Raw genomic sequence first — 17,142 nt, forward strand, 5'->3', positions numbered from 1 at the left:
GGGGAAAAAATGAAATAATTGCCTACAATATCCTATGAGACTGCTACATACTCTCCACTCCCCTGAGAAGTGTCTGGAAAGTGCTTGCCCACATTTGACTTCCTTTTGGAGATCACCAAGACTTATGGTAATATTTGACTTATTCAGAAGTCTACAAGGAGCATATCAGTTGAGGCAAACAGCACATAATCTACAGCTCATATCTGATCACCGGAGACCCACCACAACTTAACTCGCTCTTTCTTAGTTCTCTTAGTTCTCACTTTCTCTCTGCCTTTCTCTGTACAAAACTGCAGTTTCTTCAAACATTGGCCTCATATCAACTTCTCACCCATAGCTTGGTGGTGCTGATGGTGGCATCTTGCCTTTTCCAAACTCCAATGGGTGTACCCTTTCAGAACACTAAAAAAAAACTATTCCCTGGCTAATATTCCCCATTGAGGGCCATCCCCTAAATATCCGAGGCCATTAAAATTCTTTTGCCTGAATTGCCTAATTGGATGTGGGAATCATCAAAGCTCAAGGTTGCCAAGGTTGTCCAAATTCCACCTTGAAGCTTATTCTGAATCATATCTGTTTCATATTGTGAGCTTTTTCTTTTTTCATGAAAATTCATGCAGATTTTTGTGCAGATTTTCCCAAATATATGCATCAGTTGTGCACATTTTGGAAATGTACACATTTTCTCCCATTGATTAAAGCATGTTTGTGCGCATATTTCAGAAGTATATATTTTTCATTTGTATTTTTCAAAAACCCTTTTGGGGGGTTGTGCAAATCTCATCACAAGCTTGGAACTGGACCGCAGGTTGTTTTTGGGATTCTGGGAGGTGTGAAGTGGGTAAATTCTGGTCAAAAACAACCTGAAAGGCATTTCTCATGCATCCCTATTCCAGACTCTGACTAGGTATTGCTTTAAGGCATGACCTTAGGGCACAATCCTATGGCGGTACCCATAAGCCTGTAAGCCTCTGAACCTGGAAGCATTCAGGCATACTGGGCAGAGATGGAGAAGCAGCAGAGGTGATCTTCACCTCCGTGCTCCTCCATATCTGCATTTTGGCTAGACAAGTTTTTTCGCCTGTCTAGTGTGGCACACCTACTTTACCCCTCTGTGAGGTTATATTTGCAACATCAGAGAGGCAGCCGGCAGGGTTCTCGTTGCTCTGGTGGTGACGGGCAGGGGGCAGGGAGAGCAGATTTTTGGATCCATGGTCAGAGTGATGTCTCTGACCTCAGATCCAGGAATCCAAATTCTCCTATGGCTCCCCAGACTCTGTCTAGGAAGCCATAGGATTGGTCCCTTAGTTGACATTTCTGCTCACAATAATGAGACATGATATCACAGCAATGTGGTTCCCTCTAATAGCAATGTTCACTAGTGTGTGCCAACAGGAATGTAGCCCAAACAAGGCCACTGAGAAACAAGAGGTCAGTATCCACCTGCTTGGGGGGAACCCTGAAATTCACAGAAGTAAATAAATGTCTTAAAAATATAATTGAAAAAAACCTAAAGCGGCAACTCCCTTAAAAAGAAAAAGAAAAAAAACAGAACATGTTGTTGAGGTGTGAGCATTTGTTTGCTGTTGAACAACTGTTGACTTTGGTTGGAAAAGAAAAAACAGAAAACTAGAAGGGGAAATGGAATGGAGTACCCTAATGGGCCCCCAGCTGCTTATAATTTTGTGGAGGTGGATATGCATATAATAAGGTTGCCGTGCATCCCTACAAAGATGCCATGTCTTGTTCCATAATATCCTACTGGAATATCTTCCTGTGGTCTGCATAGTACATAGTGTTCACATGTGTGTGTTTACATGCATGTGCACTAAAGACAGGATGACTTAACTCCCCCCTCCCATTTTGAGAATTAATGCGCAGAGACTAGGGGGAGAAGGAACTGAAACCTGAAAATTAGCAACTCTAGCAATGACAACAACCAACATTTTAATGAGATAGCACACACACACAACTCTGGTGCTGCAGCCAAATCTCCACCCAAAGGAAAAATATGGACAGTGATTTACCAGGAGCATGTAAATACATACATACTACTACTACTACTATTATTACTACTACTACTACTACTATTACTACTACTACTACTACTACATTTACAGGCTGCATTTTTTCCTCCAAGGAACCCAAGGCAGCTTCCATGATCCTCCTCCACAACATGTTATCCTCACAACAACCCTGTGAGGAAGGTTAGGCTGAGAGTCAGTGATTGGCCCAAAGTCACCTAGTGAGCCTCATGGCTGATTGGGGACTAGAGCCCAGATCTCCCAGCTCTCAGTCCATCACTCTAACCACTACAACACCACACTGGCTCCCATAGAGAACATACATCGAAAACATAAGAACATAGGAACATAGGAACATAAAAAGACCCGTACTGGATCAGACCAGATGGACTGGTCCAGCATTCTATTCCCACAGTGGCCAACTAGATGTCCATGGAAAACCCATAGGCAGGACATGAGCACAACAGCACCTTCCTGCTCATCTTCCCTAGCAACTGACATACAGAGTCATATTGCCTCTGATACTGGAGGTAGCATATAACCACCATGACTAGTAGCCATTGATAGCTTTATCCTATATGGCTTTGTCTAATCCCCTTTTAAAGCCATCCAAATTGGAGTCTGTTGCTACATCATGCTGTGGCAGTCCATAAAAAAAAAAAAGGTAAAGGTGTCCCCAACCAGTCGTGTCCGACTCTAGGGTGCGGTGCTCATCCCCGTTTCTAAGCCGAAGAGCCACCGCTGTCCGAAGACGCTTCCGTGGTCATGTGGCCAGCATGACTGAACACTGAGGTGCATGGAATGCTGTTACCTTTCCCGCCGAAGCGGTGCCTGCTTATATACTTGCAATTTCTTGCTTTCGAACTGCTAGGTTGGCAGAAGCTGGGACTGAAGACAGGAGCTCACTCTGTCACGCAGCACTCGGGTCTCAAACTGCTGTCCTGCTGATCTTCCAGTTTGCAGTTCAGCATCTTAACGCTAAGCCACCAGGGCCATTAAAACATGTAGAGAGTCCAGTAAAAGTGCATATGTTAAAATCTCAGGAATTGCTTTATTTCCTAGTTTAATCTCAAGGATTATGCTTTCATGGGAGCTTTCTAACCAAATGCCCTAAAGATGAGCTTTGCAAGAGCTGAGCTGGCAAAGATGAGCTTTGCGAGAGCTGAGCTGGCAAAGATGAGCTTTGCGAGAGCTGAGTTGCTCCATCGAACCAGAGCTCCTTGCAAACACTGCACTACTTTGCAGTTTCAGATCCGTTGCCTAAAACATCTGCAGCTGATTGATTAAGACATTCAAGCAGAGTTTCTGTGAGATGGCCAGTCACACCCTTACTTTGTTTCCTTGTTAGAGTATAACTATCTGACAAACCTAGTGGGGGTTTTCTGTTTTCTTGTTATCTCAAAACCAGGATAGGCTGTTTATACTAAATCATATTTGAGGTGTGTCGTCAATTAAAATGCTCTTTAAGCCACAGTCTCCTTGTCGCTTCAGTCAAAACAAACAATTACATTTGGGTCTAGCAGGTAGAATAATGACTTCTTCCCCTGTCAGCAGCGAACTTAAAAATTCCCACACTTGCACGCAAGTCCTCATTTTCTCTTCCCTTTGAATTTCAGCTGCATTTGCTTTTCAATGTGGACGCTTGGCTGGTGCCGCCTTTGTGTCTGAAACCCTCACACTGAGTTCCGCCGCTTTGGTGCTGGACTTTTCCTTTCACTGTGACATTTCAACATAAACAGTCAATATTCATGGCCTCAAAGGAGGCTTTCCTCCTATTGCTGACCAATTAAATACCAGCTGAGTTGGACAGACAATGGTAAAGAAGCAGTTACACACAGCTGTCTTGGGATAGAACTCCTGTTTTTTTTTGTTTTTTTTTTGTTTGAAAAGGAGAAAATATTTTAATGGAATAAAAATGAAATAAAAATAACAGAATATTGTGGAAATGCTGGTTAGCTGTCCTGCTTTTCCTTCTTTCTTGGTTTGTATATTCTCTTGACAGAAGCAAAAGGTCTACGTCTGCTTCGATCCAGTGTCCATCTGCCGCTACATACACCAAATACAGTGTGGTGGTTCTGTTTAATGGCCATTCATTTGAGCCAAGGAAGCAAAGATCCTTTATGGTGCAGGATAAGCAAAGATCCTTTATGATGCAGGAATGTTCTTAGTTAACCTTCGGACACATCTCTTTCCCAGATCGTCCATTCTGCTCAAAGGTTTATTTATTTATTGTTTACATTTATTTATTGCTCAGAATCTGGACATCATTTTGTGCCTTCACCAGCACAATCATATTTGAAACTTCCCATCTTCATAAATATTAAGTGCAACTGTAGCAAGTTCATGGAATAGTTTGGTATAGACTGCCTGTCTTCTCCTTCTTCTTCTTCTTCTTCTTCTTCTTCTTCTTCTTCTTCTTCTTCTACTTCTTCTTCTTCTTCTTCTTGCAAGATCAGCTCTTATCACATTGGTTTCAAAGTGATTAGTGGAATCTCAAAAGTTAAGAGAGGGCCCAATGGTTTGTTGGGTGGGGAGGCTTCATTGCCCCTCCAGTGGTGGGCAGACACTTTGCTCTTCCCAATGATGGGCCAAAGAGGCACAAATTATGCAGGCTAAGAAAATATATGCAAATGTCTTAATCTGCATGACATACAGGCCATAGAGCTTGTGATACTTTGGTGTGCTGTTTTTATATGTATGTATGTATGTATGCATGTATTTCATTTCTATACCACCCAATAGCCGAAGCTCTTGATCCCCTCCCTATGTGTGATACAGATTCAGTCTGCAATCATAAATCCAGTAGGCCTGAGTCAACTCAGTGAGACTTGTTTCTGAGTACAATTTCAGTGTAAATCTATGCTTACCTCGGCCCCATCTACATGACACTGCTTTCACCCCCTACCCCATCAAAACTGCACAGCATTGCAGCTTTGAATTAGCTTCTGGTGGTAAACACTTGCGATTTACTGCGTGCTTCCCTAACAGACTTTGCCCATGCCGGGGTGGGGTTTTTTTGCCGTTATACTTTAATGCACAACTGTGCAGCCCCGTGAGCATGGTGGTGTGACACTGCAGTGGTTGTTTTGTATTTTAGGGGTTCTGTTGTGTCTTTCCATCCCTCGTTAGGTAAAAAGTGGGTGTTCTGTGCTTCTTCATTTCCACGCCATCAGTTTGTCGGTTCCCCAGCCTGAGACTCTCAGGATGGTACGTGTGAGCAGTACGTGCCTACCCATCGCTTCAAAATGGAGGCTGGAGTGAAGTTGGTCCTCCCCCAAGACACACACACACACACACACACACACGCACCGGCTCTTGGGCTCTCAGTCCGAAAGCAACCATTGCGAAGAGACGAAGCTGCAAAAATGTGCAAAAGTGTGATTAAATAAATGAAAACGCCTCACAGAGTGACACAAGAACTATGCATGCCTACAACACGCCCACTGCGAAATATGAAGTCAGTTTGGGAAAGGGACAGACAGCTCGCAACCGCAGAAAACCTGCAGCAAACCAAAAAAATCGCAGCAAAACACCTCCTCGGAAGTCTGCATTTTCTAGGAGAAAACCACGGGTGGCTGTGAAGTGGTGACAGCTTCATCTGTCCCAAGGGACCTTGACCCACAGCCGCCCCAAAGTAAAAGGCCCATGTAGATGGGGCCCTCTATTAATAAAGCTTATAAGAATAAATATATAAGTTGCAAACTTTTCCATGTCTCCCTACTGCTGGGTTTTTCCCCCACACTGTCTGTTTTAGATTGTAAGTTCTATCAGAGCTTACCTGTAACTTAAGATGTCATGTACACAGATGGTATGGGATAGATAGATAGATAGATAGATAGATAGATAGATAGATAGATAGACAGAGATGATAGAGCTATTCAGTAGCCATTTGCGTCCCTGCGGAGGCCGTGATAGGCTACGTAAGTATTTACGTAACCTATCACGGCAAAAAAAAAAACAGCGGACGCAAATGGCGGAGGCTACGGCTGCCACCATTTGAGTAGGGATGTACGAAACACCTACCTGGCTCTGCGTTGGGCAATCCACGGTGGGGGGAGGCACTCCGTCCCTCCCCCCAGAATCCTCGATGGGGGGGAGGCGATCTGGTCCTCCCCCCTGGAATCCTGCCCAGCACGCTCCTCTCTGCGGCCAAGCCGCGGAGCTGCCGGCCAGCTCCGGCCACCCACAAATGGACATCCAGCCACTGGGCAGCCCTGCAGGGACACAAATGGCGGCTGCCATAACCGCTGCCATTTGCATCCCTATATTGAGCCGTGATAGGCTACGTAAATATTTACGTAGCCTATCACGGCAAGCAAAAGCAAAACAAAACAGCGGACGCAAATGGCGGCGGCTACGGCGGCCGCCATTTGCGTTCCTTTTTTTCGCCGTTTTAGCCTACGTAAATATTTACGAAGGCTATTATGCTGGAAAAAAAGGGGAATGCAAATGGTGTAGTGGGTTCTATTTGGGTTTCTTTTTTTTCCTGCCGTAATAGCCTGAATATTTATGTAGGCTAAAAGGGTGGGGGGAAAAGGAACACAAATGGCGCCCACTACGCCATTTGCATTCCCCTTTTTTTTTTCACCGTAATAGCCTTTGTAAATATTTATGTAGGCTAAAATGGTGGAAAAAAGGAACGCAAATGGCGGCCGCCGTAGCCACCGCCATTTGTGTCCGCTGTTTTGTTTTGTTTTTGCTTGTCGTGATAGGCTACGTAAATATTTACGACGCCTATCATGGAAAAATACAGGGATGCAAACGGCGGTGGCTATGGCAGCCGCCATTTGCGTCCCTGCAGGCTGCCCAGCAGCCAGATGTCCAGCTGTGGGCAGCCCTGGGCGGCGGCTCTGTGGAATCTCCACGGAGCGAAGCCCGCTGGACAGAATTTTGGGGGGATGGATGGAGTGCCTCCCCCCCACCACGAATGTCACCCTTCAAAAAGGTAAGTGACTTTTGTACATCCCTACTGATATCATACAAGGCACGCAGTGTCCTCCTCCCCATGTGTTCATAATAAAATGTGAACATCTGGAGAAGGGAGGCCTATGCATCAGTACATGCACAGGTCCCCATTCAAGCCAGAACCCCATGCTATCATACAGTGTGACAGCATGTTGTCCTACATCCTGTACAGTGGAGAGGGGAGGCTGTACATTGCTGGCCTCCCCTGTCCAGATGGTGACACTGTGCATGCTCTGCACAATGTTGGGTGGGGGACCACCCAGCATGGCATCCCTCCCCACTCACATGGTTTTAATAATGGCTGAATACAGTTAGTGATGTAGTAGACAAGGAAAATGGGGCGAGCAGAGCTCCAGCTAGGAACATACAAGACCTTCGTTTCCATTTGGCCATATTTGACTCATTTGCAACCTGGAATGCATTGAGATTGGGAATGCATTTTGTTCAAAAAAAAAAAATGTTTGCACATTCCTGAACTTGCAACTGTACTCAAAAATTGCATATTTGTTTTGAAAAATGCGCATTTTGAAATGCACGTTGTTGTTTTTTTAAAAATGCATTTTGATGCTTTAGTGAATGGGGGGAACGTTTGCACTTTTGAAAAATGTGCACTTTCCCCATTTGAATGAACCAGAAAACACGTTGCTGACAAAAAGAGGAGTGCGATGAACCAAGCTTCGAAAAGAAGTTTGGAGAATTTGAGTGAGCTTGAACATCCCTGGCTCTCCCAACCCATGCTCTGGCACTTTTTTCAGCTGATCTTAAGGAATTGGGTATTATGCTATGTAGTGCTATTATTTGGGGTTTCTATATATAATGGATCAAGACCACTGCCAGTCCTTGGGGGCATGGTTATGATGGTTGTCATAATTAGATCCTCCATTTAAAAAGCTACTGGATGGATGGATGATTGGTTAGAGATATAGATGGGGGGAGAGAGAGAGAGAGAGAGAGGTGCAGATTTTGTATTGAGGAATATTGTTACACAAAACAAGAGGAACAAAAATAATGCATATGTTCTTTGAATAAATATAGCTTTCAAAACATTCTCTTAATAGGTACATTCTGACAGGGATCTAACTGGAGCCAAAATAAATTCAGGGGATTTTTTTTTTTTTTAACATATTCAGATTTGCAGAACTTCCCTGTGGATTATGCCCCATGGCAATAAGATTAGCACTGATTGGTCCCTATCTGTGTTTTGCAGAATGTCAGGCATCTTTCTTTCAGTTGTCCGTTCATTGATGGAATCAGATTCTTTTTATGGGTGTACAAGAATTTTGTTCCACTTGCACAAGTGTGCATGAGCACTAATGCGCATTAGCAGAGCAGCAAATTTGCACAAATCTCCCCTAAAAGTAAAAAAAAAAAAAAAAAAAGCCGGTTGGCAAGTCCATAGAATCCACAGCACTCATTAAACAGGCAGTCTGCTGTGGACTCCACAGGTCAGATTCATAGAAATCTGAACTCATCTGAATCCGTTACAGGTTTCTCCAACATCACCAACCCATATACCTATGTGTCAGTATATAATGACCTGTGTGTCATTATATATTGAACTATGGTTTGGTTTGATTTTTCCAAATACATGTTTTGTATAGCCTTCCCTTTCCCACCCACTTTTTCCCACAAATTGAGAGATTAACCTGGTCCCCAACTGAAATGGCAACCCATATCATACCTTCTCTTGATCTCACAGCCTGGCTATTAACAGCTGAGGCCTACGAACAAACTTATTTCTGTGTGTGTGTGTGTGTGTTTTCTTTTCCACCCCACCCCCATTATTGTTCCAGGCCACACAACCGTGAACCTTTTGGCATATTATGTACTTAAGCATGGCCAGGTTGATGTCATTATTTTCGCATTGTTGCGGTGCTCCCTGGGTGTTTGCCCATTTTCACAGAGGACGCCTTGTGGGCTCTTTGTAGGTTAACCTTTCAAAAAGGAGATTCCGGACCACCTGCAAATATCACCCGAGGCTGTGGCATTGCACTGGGCCGCTTCAAAACACATATTAGTACCACTTGGGCTATTTCATCTCTCTCTCTCTCTCTCTCTCTTTCTTATTCCCCCGACCCCCATCTTTAATTTTAGTTCCAGTCTTCTTTGGCAAAAAAAAAAAAGTCTACACTATGAGCTAATGCTTGATAGAGCACATTAAAAAGCCTTTGAAAGAAGGAGGAATAAAAAGTAGAGTATGTCTGGGTCACTGTGTGCTTTATCCAGCTATAAGCATAGCTGTTCTTCAGTTTATCTGTCTGCTTGTCTCTCCCTGTCCTTCTCTCTGCCTACCTGGCTACAAACAAGACGCTAAACATTAGCCATCAATTGTGAAAGCTGGGAGGATGGGGGGCAGGGAGTGCGTCTCTGCATGAGCCACCTCCACATTTAGCTTTTACAATCCTATAAAAATGGCCTGCTTGTTATCAGTCGGAGCTGGCAAGCCAGCAACAGCTTTCGATTGCCTTTGGGCTTTGATGTAAGCACCCTGGAACAGTTCTGTTTAAATGACAGTGGAGAGAAGACACCTATAAAAATATTAATTAGCTCCAGTTGACACCACATGCAGTTAACATAACCGCGTGCCAGTTCAGAATCACTAAGGGTTTTCTTTCTCACTCTCTTGTATTATTAGTAGATAAGCCAATGTTTATTGCTGCTGTTAAATCTCAGTTGTAAAATGAAAAGCTTAGTCATATTCAAGGTATTTTCTTCTTCTACATCGAGTGGGGCGTTGCTTTAATCTCATACAATTTATTCTACAGAGTACCCATTTTTAAACATCCACCTGGTTTATTTGGTTACCTGAAACAAAGGAAGAGGGGTCTTGGGTATTATTGGAGGTGGGGGGAGAAGAGCAACCCCCCCCCCAACCCAGCATAATCTAGTGTAACACCATGAGGAGTGATGCATTTTGTACTGTTCCAAAAAGTTCCCTCTCAATTCTCATTCACTAGTCCTCTGATCATTTGGGATATAGACAGGCAGCAGGGAGGCAAAAACGCCAGGATCATGAACTTGGAATGTATTTGCTTATTGCACAATTGATACGATGTACAAGATTTGGTGCACAATTGACGTGCTGTGCAAGATTTCAAAAGATGCAATAACAACAACAACAACAACGACACCCAATTAAAACCACATTACACTTCCCCAAAGCTGAGAAAAAAATAAAGCGCCATGCTGGATCAGACCAAAAGCCCATCTAGTCCCTACAGTGGCCAACCAGATGCTTGTGAGAAGCCCACAAGAGGACATGAGTGCAATAGCACCCTCCGATTCAATGTTACATGGGAACATAGGATACTTATACTGAGTCAGACCCTGGGTCCACCTAGCCAAGTATTGTCAACACTGACTGGCAGCAGCTCTCAATGGCTTCAGGCAGGATTCTTTCCTTGCCCCACCTGGAGAAGCCTTCTGCATGCAAAGCATGTGCTCTATCACACTGAGCTATGACCCCCAGCAACTGGGGTTATTTACTTATTTTAATATTTTTAAACCATCCTTCATACTTGCAGATGTCAGGATGGTGTACAAGTATAATTAAAATAATACACTGTGCAATAAAAAGGCCAAAATCACATCGTCATCATCCTCATCGAACAAAGGAGGCAGCAGGCACACTAGAACAGACAAAATCAACCAATTAATTGCCTGGGTAAACAACTATTGTTTGAAGTAGGCTGAAACAATTGCTGCGCTGAACCTCCGTGGAAAAGGTATGCCATTTTGGGGGTGCCACAGCCAAGAAGGCTTTCTACTTTGACAACACATAATGTACTTGGGAATGAGCTTCCCCTGATGACCTTAAGTCATATTGCCTTTGGTAGTGGAGGTGAGCATGAGCAATTAAAAGATCAACAGCAATGAATAAAAGCAGGAGCAAATGAATAATAATAAAAAGGCTGAAATAATACAAAAAAATGTTTTGAATCCGAAACCACAAAGGGCTTTAAAAATCAAAACCAGTACTTCAAATCGAGCCTGAATATAGGTAGTGTCAAATGTTTAAAATGATATTATTTAATCCCCCCAAATGTTAATCAAATAAAACAGAACCATGTGTCAAGGGCCTGCCAGTCATTTCAGGGCCTTTGTACCCATCGCATCAGTCCAAACACTGGTTATCAGGAGCAAGTTTAGTTCTTAGTGAGCAATTAGATACATTTTTGCAAAGAAATGGGTCAAGGCTTATTTTAAAAGTGAGAGAGAGAGAGACAGACAGACAGACAGACAGAGACAGAGAGAGAGACAGAGAGAGAGAGAGAGAGAGAGAGGAACATTTAGGGGAAGGGCTTGAAATATCCTCACACACACACACACCCCGGATGTTTAGAATTAGCACTAACCATGGTTTCTGCACTTCATTTCAGTCACACACTCCCAGTATGTTGGAGTGGGAATCGGGAGATCCAGGTTCTAGTCCCCACTCGGCCGTGGAGGCTCACTGGGTGACTTTGGGCCAGTCACAGACTCTCAGCCCAACCTACCTCACAGGGTTGTTGTTGTGAGGATCAAATGGAGAAGACAAGGATATTGTATGATGCCTTGGGTTCCTTAAGGAAGAAAAAAGGCAGGATGTCAATGTAATAAATAAATAAATAAATAAATAAATCCATTTTCTGTCATCAGAAGTGCTTAAGACATGGCTTTGTATTCACCCATATTGGTTATTCATTCTTTCATATCCTGCTCAGCAAATACATGTGGGTTCGTTGGTTGGTTTTTCCCTGGCAAATACGTCACCCCTCACTGGTGGACTATGGCGTCCATCTTGCATATGATTATGCCTTCCAATTTTTGCATGAAAGATACAGTTCTTCCTTGTACTCCCCCCCTTTTTTGCAGACTGATAGGCTTTACTATTCATTCTCAAGATAACATCACAGCTTGGATGATCTTTGGCTTTCATGGCATTGGTATGGTTTCCTGCAGCATGATGGAACAGGAGATTCACAGGCATGTGCCCTGAAAAATGCCTGGTTCTCCCTTGGCTTGCAATTTTCCTAGATCTGGTTAAGGTTCCCTAAATACACACATACACTGCCATTATAATTGCCATTGCAAATATGCCCATTCAAAACTTAAAATAGTTTCCTTTGTCCATCAGCTCTAATATAAAGAGTTTCAGTTAAAAGGCCTAACCCAATATTCATTTTAATGTAGGCAAAATGGTTATTGGATCTAGTGAGACTTTTGCCTGGACTAAAACCACAAATAGCAGACCATTATAGGAACAGCCTCCTGATGGAATCGGGTGGCCACCTGTGCATTGGCAAAAAAAGAGGAAATGCATCACCAAAAAAAGAAAACACAAGAGGGTACTGGTGTGCACAAATCTTCATATGATCATTTTCAAGTATAGGTGCACATTTAGAAATAGTTACTAGAGTTTAAATAAAATAGACTGCAACTCACCATAGTAGGGAAGACTATGACCAGATGATCTGCGGTTAGGGACGTATGCATGTAAAATCCATTCCATCTGTGTAGGGATATCAGAGAATTCCACCACGGATCTCGGTGAGGCTGAATGCCAGTGCATTTGGCCCCCCGAATTCTGTGGTGGAACGGCCTGCCACCCCCCCGCCCCCCGCGTATCCCCCCAGGACGAGACTTACCTGGGGCGGATGTTCCGGGCGGTGGCGGCGGCGGCTGGTCTTCCGACCGGCTGCCACCACCACCATTTGCAGTCTGGAGGTGTGTGTTTTTGGGGTTTTTTACAGAAACGTGATAGGCTACGTAAAGATTTATGTAGCCTATCACGGCTGGGTTAAAAAAAAAAAGTATACGCAAATGACGGCGGCTACAGCCGCCGCCATTTGCATTCCTTCTTTTTGGCCATCTTCGTCTACGTAAATATTTATGCAGACTATGACGGCGAAAATAAAGGGGAATGCAAATAGCATAGAGGGCGCTATTTGTGTCCCTTTTTGATTCGCCATTTTAGCCTACATAAATATTTACATAGGCTAAAACGGTGAATCAAAAAGGGACGCAAATAGCTCCCGCTACGCTATTTGTGTTCCCCTTTATTTTCACCGTCATAGTCTACGTAAATATTTACGTAGACTAAGACGGCCAAAAATAAGGAACGCAAATGGCGGAGGCTGTAGCCACCGCCATTTGCATATGTGGGGTTTTGGGGGGGGTTACCCAGAGTCCTCCGTGGCTGGAAATCCGGCTGCGGACAGCTCTGGCCTGAGCCTAGACGGCTGCTCCGTGGAGCCACCGTGGAGCACAGCTGGCCGTCGAGGATTCCAGGGGGGAGGAACGGATCGCCTCCCCCCCCATCAAGGATTCCGGGGGGAGGGACGGAACGCCTCCCCCCCACCATGAACATAATCCGTGGAAAGGTAAGTGACTTTCGTACATCCCTACATCTGTGTTTCATTGATTGTCAGGTACCTTTCGTTCCATCATCCACTCATCTCCAGAATGGAGGGAAGGGAAGTGGATTTCTGAATTTGCGCAAATTTGCAGATATGCAAATGCACAAATCCTCCCCAAATGTGCACTTCCATGCTTTAGTCTATGGGGAAAATGCACATTTTTGGCCTTTTTCTTTTAATTTTGCATATTCTTCTAAAACAAAGTTTGAGAAAGTTAGAAAACCAGTCCACAAGTCTGCGGAGTCCTCTTGACAGGGGGGAAAGCCAGTCCCCTGTGGAATCCTTGGGTCAGATCTGTGAAAATCAAAACTCATTTGTTTCTATTGCAGATTTCTCTGGCATCCCTCCCTGTAGGCCTTCTCTGGCTGCTGCCCTGGTGCTAAATTTTGATGGCTAATTTTAGGGCTTCTGCTCTTCCTTGTTATGGTTATTTATCTTTAAACTGGACTTGGAGTGGACAGCCCCTCAAACAGAGGATGCTGCCAAATAGAGGACATTCCTGTATAAAGTACGATACATGTCCACCATATTATGAGGCTAGAGAGAATCTTCCAGCAGAAAAGCAGTGTGTATATTTGGTGGCAGAAAGGTGGCCTATACAGTCACTACTAGAAATGTCTGAGAAATCCACGATAGAACCAAATGAATTCAAATTTTAATGAATCTGAGGGGTGGATTCTGTAGCAGACCAGCTTTCCCCCCTGTTGGTGGATTCCATGGACCTGTAGGTCATTTTTCTAACTTTCCCAATTTTGCACAATTTTTTTCATTGAAAAGTACACCCCCAAAAGGAAAACAAAAAACAAAAAACTGCATTTCCCCATAAGCTAAAGCATGAAAATGCACATTTGGGGGAATTTTGTGCATTTGGGGGGAATGTTTGCATTTACCATTTGTGGATTTGTGCAAGTGCACATTTGAGCAAATTTGGGAACTACCCCCTGTCCCAATCGATGGGCAGACTGCAGAAGAAAAGGCAACCGATAATCCATGAAATACAGACAGAATGGATTTTACACAACCCATAATCCCTATTCAATGCATCATTAACCACATTAAATAGGGGAGGGATGGGCAAAATGGCAGGCTGGAGCCTAGGTCACTCTTTTTTGGGGGGGGAGATAAGACAAGTAGGAGATGGTGCTGTGAGTGTGGGGGGAGGAACCAGAGGCAGTCGTTTTTACTGCTCTTGTCACAACTACATCTTGTGCATTCATACTGTGTAATTGGTTGCTACTCTGAAACTGGGTGCTCAGAAAATCACAAGAAGGAGTTGGTGGGGGTCCAATAGGTCAGTTTGTATATATTTAAATAACCCTATAATAATCCTCTCCCCTCCGTTGGGAGGATTGAACAGATCCCAACAAGATGGTTGCTCAGATTCTACAAAGGCAATCTTCGAGAAGCCTTCCCCAAACTGGTGTAGTCCAAACATATCATCCCCAGCTAGGGATGTACGGATTCCCCACCATCCATTCCAGTGGGAAATCCATGGGGCATGGGGGGGAGGTGATCCGTTCCTCCCCCCCAGAATCCTCGCGGAGTGGCTCTGCTCCATGAGGATTCCACAGAGCTGAGGGCCGCCGCTTACTTGAATCAACCAGACCCCTTCACCTCCATGCCGATCACTATTAAAAAAAAAAGCGATTGGCAGGATGTCCCCATAGACTTATACACAAGATAGAGCCATGAGTCTTGCATATAAGTCTATGTAGACTTATACGCAAGATTCATGGCTCTATTTTGCAAATAAGTCTATGGGGACATCCTGCCGTTCACCATTTTTTTGGCAATCAGCAGGCAGGATGTCCCCATAGACTTATACACAAAATAGAGCCGTGAATATTGCATATAGGTCTATGTGTCCATAGGCCTATACGCAAGATTCATCGCTCTATTTTGCATATAAGTTTGTGGGAACATCCTGCCAATTGCCAAAAAAATGGTGAATGGCAGGATGTCCCCATAGACTTATTTGCAAAATAGAGCCATGAATCTTGTGTATAAGTCTACATGACTTATACGCAAGATTCATGGCTCTATTTTGCATATAAGTCTATGGGGATATCCTGCCGATCGACTTTTTTTTGTTTTTAAAATTTAAATGGAGATCGGCATGGAGGCAAAGGGCTCAGGTTGATTCAGGTAAGCGGTGGCCCTGAGCTCTGAGGAATCCTCTTGGAGTGGAGCCATTCCATGAGGATTCTGGGGGGGAGGGAGGAACGGATCGCTCCCCCCCCACATGGATTTCCCACCGGAACAGACGGTGGGGAATCTGTACATCCCTAGCTGGGGATGATATGTTTGGACTACACCAGTTTGGGGAAGGCTTCTCGGAGATTGCCTTTGTAGAACTTTAGCAGCCATCTTGTTGGGATCTGTTCAATCCTCCCAACAGGGGGGGGGAGAGGATTATTATAGGATTATTTTAATATTTACAAACTGACCTATTGGACCCCCACCAACTCCTTCTTGTGGTTTTCTGAGCAACCTGATTCACACAAAATAGAGCCGTGAATCTTGTGTATAAGCCTATGGACACATAGACTTATACGCAAGATTTACGGCTCTATTTTGCATATAAGTCTATGGGGACATCCTGCCGATCACCTTTTTTTTTAATTGGTGATCAGCACGGAGGCAAACGGCTCCCAGTGCAACAAGCAGCTGTGCCATTCCGTGCAGAATCCTCCAGGAGAGGAGGTAAGTGGGGCTAATCCACCATGGAATCCAGCCTCATTTAAATCTGTGATGGATTTCTCTAACGTCCCTATCCCCAGCCAGGGTGCCCAATGTTCATGCTGGTTGGGGATGATTAAAGTTATAGTCCAACACACTCAGAAGGTCCCAGGTTGGGGAAGGCTCTTCAAGAGCTTCTTCAGGCACCTTGATATTAACCGGATCATCTGGAATCTTTCTCCTACTGTTTGGCTTAGATTTGCTTACTTTGTGTGAATGAACATGCTTACATTTAGGAAACTCCTAGTGGAAGGCATTACCTTTAGTGCATGCATTTAGGGCAGCTGTGGGCAACTCCGGGGGGGGGGGGCATTTTGCTCCCCCCCATGGGCTACACTCCTGCTACTTCCACCAAATTTGATGGCAGCAAAAACAACAACAGCAGCAGCAACAACAACATATGCCACCAATTATCAGCAGCAAACTGCTGTGGGAAGCTAAGACAGCCATTTTTTATTTGTTTTAGCCTTCTATAGCAGTTTGCTACTGAAATCATAGAATCATAGAGTAGTATGGCTGGAAGGGTCCTGTAAGACCATCGTGTCCAACCCCTTCCTCAGTGCAGGAATCCAAGTCAAAGCATCCCTAACAGATGGCTGTCCAGGCTTATCTTGAATACCTCCAGCATGGGAGAGTCCCCCCACCTCCCTAGGTCATTGGTTCCATTGTCATATTGCTCCAACAGTCAGGAGGTTTTTCCTGATGTTCAGCAGGAATCTGGCTTCCTGTCACTTAAACCCATTATTCCATGTCCTGCACTCTGGGATGATCGAGAAGAGATGCTGGCCTTCCTCTCGGTGACAACCTTTCAAGTACTCGAAGAGCGCTATCCTATCTCCCCTCAGTCTTCTCTTCTCCAGGCTAATCATGCCCAGTTCTTTCAGTCTCTCTTCATAGGGCTTTGTTTCCAGTCCCTTGATCATCCTTGTTGCCCTCCTCTGAACCCTCTCCAGCTTGTCTGCATCCTTCTTAAAGTGCGGTGCTCAGAACTGGACACAGTACTCCAGATGAGGCCT

This window comes from Heloderma suspectum, chromosome 11 (assembly GCF_057233095.1).
Source record: "Heloderma suspectum isolate Gila_16-S chromosome 11, 16-S_ref, whole genome shotgun sequence".
Classification (NCBI taxonomy): Eukaryota; Metazoa; Chordata; class Lepidosauria; order Squamata; family Helodermatidae; genus Heloderma; species Heloderma suspectum.